At 51.7% G+C, this 15,809-nt stretch overlaps 1 protein-coding gene across 1 annotated transcript in view; it reads left to right on the top strand.

Moving 5' to 3' along the window:
• RAB11FIP4 (RAB11 family interacting protein 4) overlaps nucleotides 1-15,809 on the top strand; it is a gene marked incomplete at its 5' end in the record, with an annotated part of 112,859 nt that overhangs the window by 16,647 nt on the left and 80,403 nt on the right. The gene's annotated exons all lie outside the window — the stretch shown is intronic.

Genomic DNA, 15,809 nt, shown 5'->3' on the forward strand with positions numbered 1-15,809 from the left:
GTCGTGCGTCTTGACTGGGGGTCAGGGGAGGACGCCAGCCTCCAAAGGCAGGGAGACAAGACAGCAGCAGCACAGCAGGGGGATGGACAGACTGAAACTTGCCGGGCACAGATGACTGCAGAGCTGGTGTCGGGTAGCCAGAAGTGGCCGGAGGGCTGAGGTTGTTCCCTGCGCTCTGCTCTGGTCCTGGACTAGTTGGTGGAGCCAGTAGGTATAAGGGTTGGTGGCAGAAGCAGACCCCCATCATCCCTTTCTTATTAGGTTTTTAAATGGAGTGACCGTTGCTTACTACCATTGAGTGTAATGTTGGTACCTGGGTTTAGGTGTATCATCTTCAGCGCGTTAATAAAGACCACACCCTCCTTGCCCCATTCTCCTTTTGTTAGAATGTTATCCAAGACCAGATGGTACATTGTACCACATGTCTTCCCAACATCTATTAAATGTTTTAATGATGTTTGCTCTTTTCCCAGTTGAGGCAAAGAATTATGCTTGGAAGCGGGGAATCGCTGACAGGCCAGGCCTGGTCAGGTGCCCATCCCCAGAGGCGGGCCACCCAAACTCCCTGGAATGGGGAGGGGTAGTTCCCCAAAGGAAACCAGGGTGCACCTGGCAACGTGACGTTGGGCACAGAGAAACAGCAGGCAGTGGGACCACGCGTGAGGAGCGTTTGTTTCTGTGGTTCTCTTGGGAGACAGAATGCGAGGACCAGAGCTGGGTCCGTGCACTGCTCTGTCCCCAGCACCCAGCCCAGCATGTGGCCCGTAACAAGGGCACAGTGAGTGTTACCTGAACGACTGAGGGAGTGAATAAAGGAAGTGCAAGGGGAGGGGGCCGGCCCAGTGCCCAGGAGCTCCGGCTCCTCCTGAGCTCCTCCCTGAAATCGTGTGACTTGGAAGCAAGGCTGCCTGATGAGGGTTTGCGGGGCAGGAGGATTTTGTGGTCAAGGACTCAGGTTCTGGGCTGGATAGGCCAGAGGTCAGCTCCCAGCTTTCCGACTTGCTGGCTCTATGACCTGGGATAGGTCTCTGAGCTTTTTAGCCTCATCTGGGAAATGGGGGTGCAGTGATGCTGTCCTCATAGGGGTATTGTGAGCAGGGAATGAAAGAATGAGGCAGAGCTCCGAGTGCCTGCTTCATCCTAAGCCCTTTATACAGGGAGGTTATTTTTACGGACCCTCTGTCGCTTTAGGGACGTTTAGAAGAGGAAGCATGGCACTGGGTTTAACCACTGCACCGCCAGGGAAGTCCCCAATTCATTTAAAAAATTCAACCAATTAAAGGATGTGGAAAGAAGAGGTGAAAGGACTACCATCCCAGCGGCAGGAGGTAACCTGTGTTTACAGCTTCGTGACCAGCCTCCGGGCGCAGTGTGCCTGGAACACGCCCATTTATCTAGAGTTTGCCCTGTGCCAGGTTCCAGGCTAAGTCTCGCTGTTTCTCCCTTTAAATCCTAACATCCCGCGAGGCAGATGCTATTGCTCAGAGAGGCTGAGTCAGTCACCCTTGGTCACACAGCTGGTAAATGGAGGAGGTGACATTAGACTGCCCCTGGGCTTGTGGCAGTGTTAACAGTCATCTACACACTTTTGTGCTGTTCCCTAGGCTATTTTTATTTCACTCAAAAATATATCAGGACAGCTGTCCCTTTCCTGGGAGCCTCCTGGGAGCTGGTCTGTCTCCCCACAGGACAGTCGTGTTGGGGAGCCGCGGAGACATTTGCTGAAGGCATGGACAGAGGGACAGAGGGATGCACAGGCCAGTTTACCTCAGAGACCACCTGGGCTTCTAACCCTTTCATTCCTATGCAGACACCAAACAAAGCCCTCTTGGGTGGCCTAAGGGTCTCTGGTCAGCAGAAGCCAGGCTGTGGATGAGGGGCCGCCTGGTGACAGTGGGACACACTGGGGGTCTCATAAAGGAGGGCATTTTCAGCCCTGGAGGTGGTGGCCTGGGTACCATGTGACTGGCCCTCCTGGCCACTTGGCCAGAGGCACCCCAACCCCATGGCCTCTCTCGGTTGTGCGCTGAGCGCTTCGCTCACGCAGCCACCCTCCCACCACCGCCTTTAACCCCTGCTGCTCCTAAACGAGGGGTCCTTCATCTGTCAGCACCCCGCCCCCCCCAACGAGCCCACCGCTTTAAGAACCAGGAACCAATGCAAAATGGCTTATATGCTGAGGAAATGTATTCTTTGTCCAAACACTTGGGTCCAGTGTTAGGGCAGCTCCAGGGCTAGTTCCTTCAGAGCCTCAGAGGCACCATCCAGGACCCAGCCCCATTCCATCAGCTCCCACAGGGAGGCCCAGGGTGGCGTCTCCTCTCCAAGAGGTCAAGGGCGGGGAGCCCTTCCTGGGAGTTGTCTTTTCTTTTTCCCATCATCAAAGAAAACCTCTCTCAGAAGCCTCCTGCAGATGTTTCCTCATGTCTCATTGGCCAGAAATGTACAACATGCTTTTGCCTAAACCAATCACTGGCAAGGGGGCTGAGCCCACCTGACTGGCTTGGTCCAATAAGGACTTGTGCCCTGGGGTTGAGGTGCCCCAAGGCAACTGTTCATCTCAGCCACATCAGGGCTGCCCAAAGGGGAGGGAGAAGAGGAGGGGCAGCATAGAGGTGACCAACAAGATCTGCTTCAGTCCTTGTCATAATTTCTTTTTTCTTTTTTTTAATTATTTTATTTTATTTTTGGCTGTGTCTTGTCTTTGTTGCTGCGTGTGGACTTTCTCTAGTTGTGGCGAGCGGGGACCACTCTTCATTGCGGTGCGCAGGCTTCTCGTTGCGGTGGCTTTTGTTGCGAAGCTCGGGTTCTAGGCGCGCAGGCTTCAGTAGCTGTGGCTCGCAGGCTCTAGAGCACAGGCTCAGTAGTTGTGGTGCACGGGCTTAGTTGCTCCGCGGCATGTGGGATCTTCCCAGACCAGGGCTCGAACCCTTGTCCCCTGCACTGGCAGGCGGATTCTTAACCACTGTGCCTCCAGGGAAGCCCCTTGTCATAATTTCTTGACTTTATAGAAGAGGGGAAGTAAAAGGGTCAGAGCAGTTGAGTAATCCCCCAGGGGCACACTCCAGGGTTCCCACGCCATTTATCTACTGGGTCCCTCGGGAAGCTGCCTTGGATGGAGACATTTGCTCCCAGCCCTTTACTTCATCTAGTTCTCCGATTTTCTTCTCTTTATCCGCCTAACCCCTTGCCCACCCCCAGACTTCCCTGGGAAAACATTACAATCCTACAGACTTCAGAGCGGAAGAGACCTTCAATATTAATGGCTCCAATGCCCTCATTTTCCAAATGGGGAAACTGAGGCCCAGAGAGGGAGGGGTCTCTCCAAGACCACTCTGTGAGGTCATTGATGGCAGAGCTAGTACGGGACTGAGGGCCAGGGAAGCACAGCATCCCTGAGACTCGCAAAGGGGCTTGGAGCCGCCCTACTTTACTACCTTCACCCTCACTGCAGGCCACCGCTCAGCCTCCCTGCTGGCTGGCTGGCCTCTCCCTGCCGCTGCCAGGGTGGAGGCTCACCGCCACGCCCCTCTTTAGGCCCCTCTGCACGGGACACTTCCATGGCGCTCTACACTCTATTGGGTCCTTTTCTGAGCCACAGTCTCACTCGAGCCTCACAGTAGTCCTGTGGGCTGGTCAGGAGTGCGCTGTAGACGTGCAGGCTGAGGCCTCAAGGTCACACCATGGGGACGTACTGAAGCCCCCGCGGAGCCGGCTTTACTGGCGAGTAAGCTGTGCAGTCACTCGGGGTTTAATGCCCTGCGGTCACCATCTTGAAATTGCAAATGAATTTTGAACGAGGGGCCTGGTGTCTCCATTTGCACTGACCCCACGAACTACAGAGCTGACCCTAAGCCCCCAGCTCCTGACTCCTCAGGATGCTTCGTACAAGGCGCTTTTCCCCACCCACCTGTGGCCCAGTCAGGGCAAGTCTGGCGGGTTGCGTGGGACAGCCCTTCCCGGGGGGAGAGTGGGCTTCTGGAGGCTGGGGGTGGTCTGCAGCTGGGTCCAGAGAAGCAGGGCCTGGCAGGACCACTTGGGAAGCCCTCCCTGTCCTTGTCTCCAGCTGGTTTTGCTGAAACTCTGGCCTGACTTCCCTCCCCTCCCTCCCCCGCTCCTGAGAATTAATGGAGAGGGCGGCTGGCTGCCTCCCCTCCCCTGTGCCCTTTGTCCCTTGGGGATGGGGGTAGGGGCTCCAGAACACAGGGCCCCATTGTGTGCCCTGACTGTCAGGCAGCTGGGCTGGCTGGGAAAGTGGATAAACAAGCAGCCCTGAGCGCGTGGCCCTGAGGCCAGGAGGGGAGGACGGGAACCCCTGGGGCGGTGGGAAGGAGCTGGAAGTGACCCAGCTCTTTCTATCCGGACGCCTGACACCTAGGAAGCGCTTCTCAGCTGGGAGCTGCGTGCTTGTGACTGTCACTGCTGTGTCTGTGCTTCCAGACCTCGGGCATAAAGTGTAGCCTCCTGGGCGTGGCTTCCAAGCCCTTCTACTTCAGACCCTGTTCCCTCTCTCCCTGGCCTCATTCTTGATGACACCCCGCTTCCCATATGCTCACCCCACCTTGCCCCCACACGCCAGAACTCGCCTTGACTGGAACCCCTCTCTCCACTCTGCTCCCTTTGCAGCCGGCCACGTCCTTCCCCACCAGCCCCCTCCCAGCGGAATACTGTCCAGCTAATCCTGGGATTCAGGATGCCCCCGTCCATGTTCCTTACCCCAGTGGGTCTCAGCTCCACCAGCTGCCTCAGCCCCTCCAGGGGGCCTCCTCCCCAGAAGCACTTTGAAGGTAGTCTAAGCTCTGTGTGGGACACAGGATTCCCAGTGGTGGTCGCAGGGCTCCTGCCAGAACTGAAAGCACTTCCTGGCCTGGCCCAGGGAGTCTCAAGGAACCCTGACCCTCCAGGGGCCTGCGCCTCCCCTCTTTACCTGCCTGCCTCCCTTTGCGGCTGCTTTTTTATGCTGGGGAGTATCAACTCTGCCCTCCCCCAAGCCCAACCCTGGAACTCCTTTTGCTGGTGCAGAAAACTTCAGGGGCTCAGCCCAGCTGGGGGTCCCCCTAGGGCAGCAGGACTTCCCAGGATGCCCATGGGCCCAGGAAGGGAAGCAGCCTGGGGGGTGGGGGGGACTAGGGGTGGGAACTTGGGGTTTGGGGGTTACTGTGGCATACTGGGGAGCAGAGCAGAGGCCTGTCTAAAGAGCATGCTCTAACACAAATGTGACCCGTTGTTGCTGTGGGGAAGTTTCCAAATCTTCAAGAAAGGTCAGATACCCCACTCTGTGTGTGCAGTTTCCTTGATTAAAAAAAATATATATATATTTTAGGACTTCCCTGGTGGTGCAGTGGTTAAGAATCCGCCTGCCAATTCAGGGGACACGGGTTCGAGCCCTGGTCCGGGAAGATCCCACATGCCGCGGAGCAACTATGCCCGTGTACCACAGCTACTGAGCCTGTGCTCTAGAGCTCGTGCGCCACAACTACTGAGCCCGCGAGCCACAGCTACTGAAGCCCACGCGCCTAGACCCCTTGCTCTGCAACAAGAGAAGCCACTGCAATGAGAAGCCCGCGCACCGCAACGAAGAGTAGCCCCCACTCTCTGCAACTAGAGAAAGCCCACACGCAGCAATGAAGACCCAATGCAGCCAAAAATAAATAAATTTATTTAAAAATATATATATTTTTTAGGACATCCCTGGCGGTCCAGTGGTTAAGACTTTGCCTTCCGGTGAAGGGGTGCAGTTTCGATCCCTGGTCGGGGAACTAAGATCCCACATGCCGTGCGGTGCAGCCAAAAAATAAAAAATAAAAAAATAAATGAAATTTTAAAAATTTTAGCTTGACAAATAGTAAATTTCACTTTTTGTTGGGGGAAGGGACATATGATTCCATGAGTTTTAATATTTGCATAGATTCCTGTAGCCACCACCACAATCAGGGTACAGGACAGTTCACCCCCCAGATTCCCTGGTGCTGCCCCTTTGTATTCAAACTCTCCCCTCCTTCTTGCCCTTGACAGCCGCTGACCTGTTCTCAGTCTTTATAGTGTTGCCTTTCTGCGTCAGTGGAATCGTCATATGTAACCTTTTGAGACTGGCGTCTTTGGCCCAGCATAATGCGTTTGAGATTCATCCATCTGTTATCAGTTGTTCCTTTTTATTACAGAACAGTTTGCTTATCCGTTCCCTGTCGGAGGACATTTGAGATATTTCCAGGTTTTGGCGATTGTGTATAATGCTGTTATAGACACTCGCGTATAGTTTTTCGTGTGTGAACATCAGTTCTCCTTCCTCTGGACTAAGGAAGGTCCCTTCTATTCTGAGTTGGCTGAGAGTTTTTATCATGAATGGATGTCAGATTTGTCAGTTGCTTCGTCTGCATCGATTGAAATGATTGTATGTTTTTTTTCTTTAGTCATCTTTCGATTCCATCGGTTGACGTTGCAATGTTGAACCAGCCTTGGGGGATAAACCCCACTTGGTTTTGGCTGTGTTGTATCATTCATATATAAATAAATTTACTTATATATATAAATAATATACAAATGTATATTCTGCGGGTTTGCACAAACGTGTAATGACATATGCCCATCATTAAACAGTGGTCCCTCAGTATCCCTGGGGGATTGGTTCTAGGACCCGCGTGGATACCAAAATCCTCAGATGTTCAAGTCCCACAGTTGGCCCTCTGTATCCGTGTTCCCTCTGCATTTGTGGTTCTGCATCCACAGATTCAACTAACCACAGATCATACAGTACTGTATGTAATTTATTGGAAAAAAAATCCACATATAAGTGGACCCATGCTGTTCAAACCCGTGTTGTTCAAGGGTCAACTGTAATATCATACAGAGTATTTTCACTCCCCTAAAAATCCTCTGTACTTATTAACCTATTAATTTTAAAATCTGTAAGACGGAGAGGTTTGGGCCAAGGTGGCAGAGTAGGAAGACCCTGAGCTTACCTCCTCCCATGGGCACACCAAAATCACAACTACTTACAGCACAACTATCAATAAGAATGACCTGAAAACTAGCAGAAAAGATCTACTACTGAAGATGTAAAGAAGGAACCACAGCAAGACGGACAGGAGGGGTGGAGACGCAGTAGAGTCAACACCCACACTCCCGTGTAGGTGGCCCACAAACAGGAGGATAATCATAATTGCAGAGGTTCTGCCCAAGGATCGAGGGGTCTGAGCCCATGTTGGGCTCCCCAGCCTGTGGGTCCCGCATCTGAAAGATGAGCCCCCAGAATGTTTGGCTTTGAAGGGTAGCAGGGCTTGCTTATAGGAGAGCCAGACGGCTGTAGGAAGTAGAGACTCCGCCCTTAAGGGCGCACACAAAATCTCACACTCCAAGACCCCAGACGGAAGCGGTCATTTGAAAGGAGACTGGGTCAGACCCACTTGCTGATCTTGGGGAGCCTCCCAGAGAGGCAGGAGGCAACTGGGACTCACCCTGGGGACAGAGACACTGGCAGCAGCCATCTTTGGGAGCTCATTCTACCATGTGGGCACTGGTGCTGACAGGTGCCATGCTGAAGTCCTCCCTCCTGCTTGCTAGCCCTGAGAGCCGGCCATGCCCACCAGCTGGTCAGCACCAGTCCTGGGACCACCCTAGGCTAAGCAGGTAGCTGAGCGGGGGACACAGCCCTACCCCCCAGCAGGCTAGCTGCTGTAGGCACCCTGAGCCTCCCAGGCACCCTGGGACCTGGCCCTCCCCACCAGTAGGCTAGCAGTAGCCCTAGGACCTCCAGGACCCCAAAGCTAGTTGTAGGGACCCAGCCCTGCCCACCAGCAGACTGATACCAGCTCCAGGACTCCTGGACCCCCACCAATGACCCCAGGACCTGGCTCCACCAACCAGTGGGCTGGTACTAGCCCATAACCCTGTGCTCTGTATCCAGCCATGCCCACCAGTGGCCAGCAGCCTCCACACTAGGTAGGGCCTGGCAACCAATTGGGGTGGAAGCCAGCCATACCTCCCAGTGTGTACACAGTAGTCAGCCCACCACAATAGAAGGGACTGTGCAGCCCACACAGGGGGCACCCCTAGAGTATACAGCTGTGGTGACCAGAGGGGAGTGCGCTGCTGGGCCCCATAAGACATCTCCTACATAAGGCTAGTTCTCTAAGGTCAGGAAATGTAACTGACCTACCTAGTACATAGAAATAAAAAGAGAATTAGGCAAAATAAGGCAACTGAGGAATATATTCCAAATGAAGGAACAAGATAAAACCCCAGAAGAAGAACCAAGTGAAGTGGAGATAAGCAGTCTACCTGATAAAGAGTTCAAGGTGATAGGCACAAAGATGCTCGATGTACATGTTGAGTATGTGCTCAATATGGTCAGAGCACACAATTTAGATGATTTCAGTTCTTTTAAATTTATTAAGTTTTGTTTAATGGCCCCAGGATATGATCTATCTTGGTGAATGTTCCATGCGCCCATGAAAATAATATGTCTTCTACTGTTATTAACTGAGAGTTCTATAAATGTCAATTAGGTTAAACTGGTTAATGGTGTTGTTCAGTTCTTTTATATCCTTGTTGATTTTCAATCTAACTAGTTCTATTGATGACTGAAGAGAAGTGCTAAAGTCTCCAATGATAATTGTCAATTTGTCTGTTTCTCTTTTCAGTTCTGTTAGTTGTTGCTTCATGCGTTTTGAAGCTCTGTTGTTAGGTACGTGCACATTTAGGATTGTTATATCTTCTTAGTGAGTTGACCCTCTTATATAATGTTCCTCTTAATCTTTGGTAGTTTTCCTTGCTCAGATTAGATCATTTCTACTGCACTGTTTTCAAGTTCACCAGCTGTTTTTTCTGTCATCTCCATTCTGCTACTGATTCCATCTAGTGAATTTTAAATATTTCAGTTATTGTATTTTTGCATTCCAAAATTTCCATTCAGTTCTTTTCCATAGCTTCTATTTTTCTGCTGAGAATTTCTATATTTCCATTTGTTTTAAGAGTGTTCACCCTTCCTTCATGGAATATGGGTATAATTGCTTTAAAGTCTCCATCTACTAATGGTAACATCTGGGTCGTCTTGGGGTTGGTATTTATTATCTTTTCTCTTGTGCATTGCTGAGGTTTTCCTGTCTCTTTGCATGTCGAGTAATTTTGGATTGTGTCCTGGACATTCTGAATATTATATTATGAGACTCTGGGTCCTGTTAAAAATACTCTGAAGAATATTAATTTTTGTTTGTTTGTTTTTAATCAGGAAATCAACCCAGTTAGGTTGAAACCTCAGATCCCAACCTGCCCTCTGAGCTGCTCAGTCAGTTTAGTTCTCAAAGCCTTTGAAGTGCTCTTTGGGTCCACCTCAAGTGTGCACTCTCCTGGGGCCGGTCTGTTCACTGTCTACTCTGTAGTTCAGTTCTCAAAGCCTTTGGCATACTATTTTGGGTTACTTCCCTGTATATGCAGCTCAGGAGTGGGCCCAGGACTTCAAGTACAACTTATCGGATCCTAATCTCAAACTCTCTCTTCTCTGTGATCCTTGCCCCCCACGAGCTCCCAGGAGCCCCTCTTCCTGGTCCTTTGGTTAGAAATCTGAGGTCTTGGCCACCCTGTGCTGTTTCACACCTTCCATGACTGGTCTACCTGCAGGATGCATTGGTGAGAGGAAAAAGAGAGAAACGTGTAACAGGAATTCCCCCTCCCCATTTTGACCACAGGGACCATTTTTCCAAGTGTATCATTCCACAGAGAAAGATTTTCCTCCTCTCCAAGTTTTAGGTGCCTTCCTGGCTGCCGTAGCTGCTGCTACCACCCACCTCTGAGACTGCAGCTTGGGGTGGGGCTGGAAAATGGAATTAAAAACAAAAACAGAAACAAAAACGGCATTTCTCCCACTCTCTCTGTCCCAGAAGGGCCCCCTTCCCTGACCTCTCATCAAAAAGAGAGAGTTTCAGGGAATTCCCTAGTGGTCCAGTGGTCAGGACTCCACATTTCCACTGCAGGGGGCACGGGTTCGATCCCTAGTTGGGAAACTAAGATCCTGCATGTTGCGCAGTGAGGCCAAAAAAAAAAAAAAAAACTAAAAGAGAGGGTTTCTTTTGGAGCTTTTTCTGTTCGTATCTGCTGCGCAGTTCTGCGGTTTGAGCTACCTGAGTCTAGGCTGGAAAATATGTGAGAAAAAATAAATCAGGGGACTTACCACCGTATTCATCTTACTTCAAGGTTTTTGGTTTGTTTTTGGGTTTTGTTGCTGTTGTTTACTTCAAGTTTTAACTTTTCTCCTAGTTTGCCTGCTATGATTTACTTTGCAGAGTCCTTGTATAGTTGCTTTATGTATCCTGTCCAGAGTTTTTAGCTATAATCAGTGAAAGAGACAGAGTGTCGTGTGACTGACTCCATCTTAACCTGCACCAGAAGCTTCTTGGAGCTTGGCAGTTCATTTTAGATATTTAAGTCTGTCTACAGGCCTCATTTGGGATGCTAGTTGGAGACTTGAGCTTTAGCAATACAGCATTTGAAATTACACTTTTTCCTTTAAACATTCAAATTTTTTTGCCACTGCGCTAAAAAACCTTTCTTTTTTTTTTGTTGGCTGCGCTGCGTGGCTTCTGGGTTCTTAGTTCCCGAACCAAGGATTGAACCCGGGCCCACGGCAGTGAAAGCGTGGGGTCCTAACCCCTGGATTGCCAGGGAATTTCCTAAATATTCAAATTCTGAAACAAAGGCTCTTTGGACTCAGTTTTTCTAGGTGAAAAGACAGCAGAATTGGGAATTCCCTGGTTAAGGCTCTGCACTTTCACTACTGTGGGCCTGGGTTCGATCCCTGGTTGGGGAACTGAGATCCCATACGCCAGGTGGCGCAGGCAGAAAAGCAGAGATAGAGCAGAATACAAGTTTATCCTTTCTCTGGAGAGAGCAAGCCCCAAACTTGTGATAGTAATAGTGATTATCATTATATTAGTAGAAATAATAGTAATTATTGGTTAAGAGCACAAACTCTGGAGCCAGGCAGCCTGTGTTCAGGTCCCAGCTCTGCCACTTACTAGCTGTGTGACCTTGACCCTGAATGACTTGGCCTTCCTGAGCATCAGCGCCCTCACCTGTACGATGGGCATAATAATGGTATCTTCTTCTGAGGTGGTTGTGAGGCTTCGTTGAGTTTGTATGTATACAGTGCTTAGCGCAGGCCTGGCATCAAAGAGGAGTTACTAAGCATTTGTTTGATTAATAATTTAATGGCTAACCTTTATTAGACCCGCAGACTGAGCCAGCTTATCTCCCTTGTTCAGATAATAGCTCACTTGAGTCCGTCTGGCTTGCACGTGTCAAAATTGGGGAGGCGGGGACTTCCCTGGTGGCGCAGTGGTTAAAAATCCACCTGCCAGTGCAGGGGATACGGGTTCGAGCCCTGGGCCGGGAAGATGCCACATGCCACAGAGCAGCTAAGCCAGTGTACCACTACTGCTGAGCCTGTGCTCTAGAGCCCGCGAGCCACAACTACTGAAGCCCGCGTGCCTAGAGCCCGTAACAAGAGAAGCCACCGCAGTGAGAAGCCCGCGCATTGCAACGAAGAGTAGCCCCCGCTCGCCACAACTAGAGAAAGCCCACGCGCCGGAACGAAGACCCAACGCAGCCAAAAATAAATAAATAAAAATTAGAAAAAAAAAAAAAAAGAAATTGGAGAGGCGTGGGTGGCCAGGCCCACACTCAGGGAGGATCTGGCTGGTGATCAGTAAGAGTTCAGTGGCCGTGAAGCTCTGAACATCGTCTGGTCTGAGCTAGAAGAGGTGTGACCTCGGGGGAATGAGTGGGGAAAAGAATCAGCCTGAAGAGAAAGGCAACCGAAATAGAAGGGGAAGCCTGCTAATTGTGTGGCCTGAAAAAGGAGGATCAATATTTCACTGCCAGGGAAACAACCAGTTTCCCTGGCAACCAGGTCAGCGGCCCAGCTGTGTGAGCTCCAGCAACAACAGCTGCTTCGCCGCCCCTGGCAGGCCCAGTGCGCCCAGCCCTCCCGCCTGGGAGCCCGGCGCGCCCCCAGCGCAGCCCAGCCCTGCGTGGTGTGTGCGCCCCGCTCCCCCAGCCCGCGGGCAGGCCCCCAGCATCTGGAGCTCCGGTTCACCACGAAGACCACCTGTGGGTGGTTATTTGCTGTTCTCACCGTGTGACCTTGAGCAAGCCCTCCGCCTCCCGTCGACTGGGCTTCCCCGTCTGCCGAATCGAGGGCTGCGTCAGCTGAGCGCACCCGTGCCCTCGGGGGTACCAGCAGAAGTTTATCCAGTGTCCAGGAAGGTTGACGCTCTTGGTGATCAAGGTGAGGGGTCCCAGCCCTAGCGGGTAATGCTACTCCATGTACAAGAGGACGGAGCGGGGCGGGGATTGAAACATACTTTGGTGCAACCTGGCAAGAGCCTGCCTCTGTGGAAGGCAGTAGGGTGCAGAGGCTGATAACTCGGGTCAGCAGGGCTTGGGGGTCATGGAAGAGTTACCACTACAGGGATTCTCTGAGTCTGGGGTCCCCAACCCCCGGTCCGCGGACCAGCACCAGACCGCGCAGCAGGAGGCCAGCGAGCGAAGCTTCATCTGCCGCTCCCCGTTGCTCCCCATTGGTCACATTACTGCCTGTATACCCATCCCCCAGCCCCGTCCGTGGGGAAAATTGTCTTCCACGAAACCGGTCCCTGGTGCCAAAAAGGCTGGGGACCGCTGCTCTAAGTGTCGTAACCTCTCTAAATGTCTGAGCCTCAGTTTCCTCAACTGTGAAGTAGCTGCTATTAAGGCTGGTGTGAGGATCAGAGGAGATGAGTCCAGGGACTCGCCTGGCGGTCCAGTGTTAGGACTCCGCACTTTCATTGCCGAGGGCCCAGGTTCAGTCCCTGGTTGGGGAGCTGAGATCCTGCAAGCTGCCCGGCGCGGACCAAAAAAAGAAAAAAATGAGGCTAGTCCAGCCAGGGTTCATGGCGAGCCCTCGGTGAGCCCTGCCTGTTTCCTACAGGGCTGTATAATGGTTGGTGTGGCACCTTCATACCCACTGCTTGCTTGGACCTTCACTCTTTGAAGAGCCCTGTGGGAGCCCTGGACCCACCGCTCAGCGGTGTTCCAGGGACTTTGCAGTGGTCCCCAGGACCCCATCTATCTGCCTGTCATCGAGCACCCTGGCACCTCTGCTCCAGGCTGGCTTTCCCTGGAGGCAGGGGGACAGATAGCCTGGCCCCACCAGTGTCTCCCAGCCCTGGGGAGCTACGGACTCCAGGGAGTACAGAATCTGAATCTGAATCCACAGCCTGCTGCCCCTTTCGTGGATCTGAGGCTGGGCCTCCACATCAGCCATTCAGCACTCGGTGACGACTCTGCCCTTTGGCTTCCCATCAGAGATAATTAAAGCATAACCCCAACCTTGGAGAGGACTGTAGGGGTGCGCACCGGGAGCCCCAGCCCATCCCTGCATTCATAGACCCCCTAGAATGCCGCTGATGAGAGGGCAGGAGGAGAGGAGGCGGGGCACCAGCTGGGAGGGTGGGTGGGTTCCCCTCGGCCCTGAAGGTGGCACCTGGGCATTTCTATTCTCAGAAGCCACATCATTGCCTGGCAGTGTCAGAGCCTGCCTGGCTGGCAGTGTGGGGACATCTGCAAAGCTGAGGAGGCGCCGGCCAGGGCGGGAGCTGGCAGAAAGCCACCTTCCTCCTTCTCTGGAATTCTTCCAGCCTTTCCCAAGGGCCTGCTAGGTGCCAGGTTCAGGGGGGGTCACAGAGAGACGATGCACAGCCTCTGCCCACCCCTCACCCCCAGAGTCACAGCCGAGTGGAAAAGCAGGGTCAGCACTGGGACAGAGGTACAAGCTCAGGGCCAGCAGGGTCAGGGAGGGAGGAGGGCTGCTTGTATGGGGTCTTCCCTTGCTCACTCATCTTCCAAACCCCACTGGGTGTGTCCCCATAATTGGAGCGGGCTTCAGACCCCTGCAACTGCCGCACTAGAAAAGTGTACTGTGGGCGTGCAAGAAACATGGTCCTGTGGATAGGTGAATCCCCCAGGATGGCTTGGGCTTCGGAGAATGTGGTGGGCGGTATGGTGGGCTGGAGGGTGTCTGCCGTGACAGTATTAACAATAACAACAGTGACGGTAATCCTTTCCCTACATGCTATGTGTACAGTTTCCAAAGTGCTTTCATACCCTCCACCTGCAACCCAGCCCCAAAGGAGTCTGGGAAAGAGCTCATCCTTGCCCGACTGTGCTTTAGATACTGATGGTGATTACGGGGGGGAGGGGAAAGGTGCCTGGCCACCAGCATGTGAGAGTGCGTGCACGTGTGTGTCCACGTGACCGTGTGTGATTAGCCAGAGGGGCCAGCAGCTCCCATCGCCCCCCAGCAGAGTGCCCGGCTTACAGGCGGTACCCAGTCGTCCTTATTGAATAAATAAGTAAACGAACGCTTGCAGGTGTGCTGTAGAGGGGCTGCCACTAAATTACAGGTTGATTTAGAAGTGGGCTTCTGGAAGAAATATCAAGAGGCTGCATTGCAGGTTGGAACTCTCAGGGGGAAAAAACGGGTTCTGACAAAATCGGCCATTGACAAAAACTAGGAAAAAATACCCAGAGCTCACAAGTTTGAAGTCAGATGCTCTGATCAAAGACTAAATTGAGACATCCTTACAGAGAACAATTTGGCAACTGTTATCAAAAGGCTTAAAAACTTAGATGTCTTGTAGAACCATTTCTTTTCATTTATTCACCAAATATTTATGAAGCTTCTATTACATGCCAGTAATGGTGGGAGCTACAAGGTACGCAGTGGTGATCAAAATAAACATGATCCTTGATCTCAGGAGCTTACTTTCTAGAGGGGTGGGGGGAAGCTACAAATTAATAAAATTATCACATAAACATATAATTACGTATTGCAACAAATGGTTCTGAAAGAAAAGTATAGGGTGCTACAAGGCAGGGTAACAGTGGGGTAGGCCCTAATTAGATGGGCAGGACAGGCTTGTCCGGGAGAAACATTTCATAGAGGTATAAATGGAGACCTGTGGGATAAACAGACATTGCCAGATGATGAGTGGGGAGGACAAGCATTTGAGATATAGAGAACAGTATGTGCAAAGGCCCTGAGGCAGAAAAGAGCTTGGCTTGCTTGAGGAACTGACTGAAGGCCAGTGTGGCTAGAATGCAGTGAGTGACAGAAACAGTGGGAGGAGATTTGGCTGGAGGGACCAGAAAATATACGGTGTTGTAGGCCATGTTGGGGAGTTCGGTGGGAAGGGAGGAAGTACGCAGTCAGGGAGTAGGACATTTGAGTGAGTGATGTTGGACGAGGGACAAGCAACGGTGATGCCTGGGTCCTCACTGTGGCCAAGGGGCCTGGGTGGCTGAGGTGGGATATGGGACAACAGGAATTCAAGGTTCTCAAAGGCCAGGCAGTCCATTGGTCATTCGCACAGCTGTAGAACCCCCCAAAGATGAGCTGTAACAGCAAAAAGTTGGAAATGACCAAAACGCCCAGCTATTGTGGGTGGTTAATAAGTAAATTATGGTATAGCTACTGGGCAGAATATTTATAACCACTAAAAATGTGAGTGGTACCCTCTGGGCAAGGAGGGGAGGTGTTTCTGATATACTGTTAAGTAGGGGAGAAACTTCCCAACATCAGGAACGGCAGATTCCTTTGGGCTACACCTATTTACACATTTATTTTTTTAACAATTTTTATTGAAGTATAAGGTACAAAGAGGACAGAAAAGTGCACTGGCCACAAGCGGACAGCTCAGCGAGTTTTCACTGTGTAACCAGACCCTAGATCAAGACAGAGAGACGACCCTGGTGTCTTCCTCCTGCACAGTTCTGCA

Source organism: Grampus griseus (genome assembly GCF_964374135.1).
Source record: "Grampus griseus genome assembly, chromosome: 20".
Taxonomy (NCBI): domain Eukaryota; kingdom Metazoa; phylum Chordata; class Mammalia; order Artiodactyla; family Delphinidae; genus Grampus; species Grampus griseus.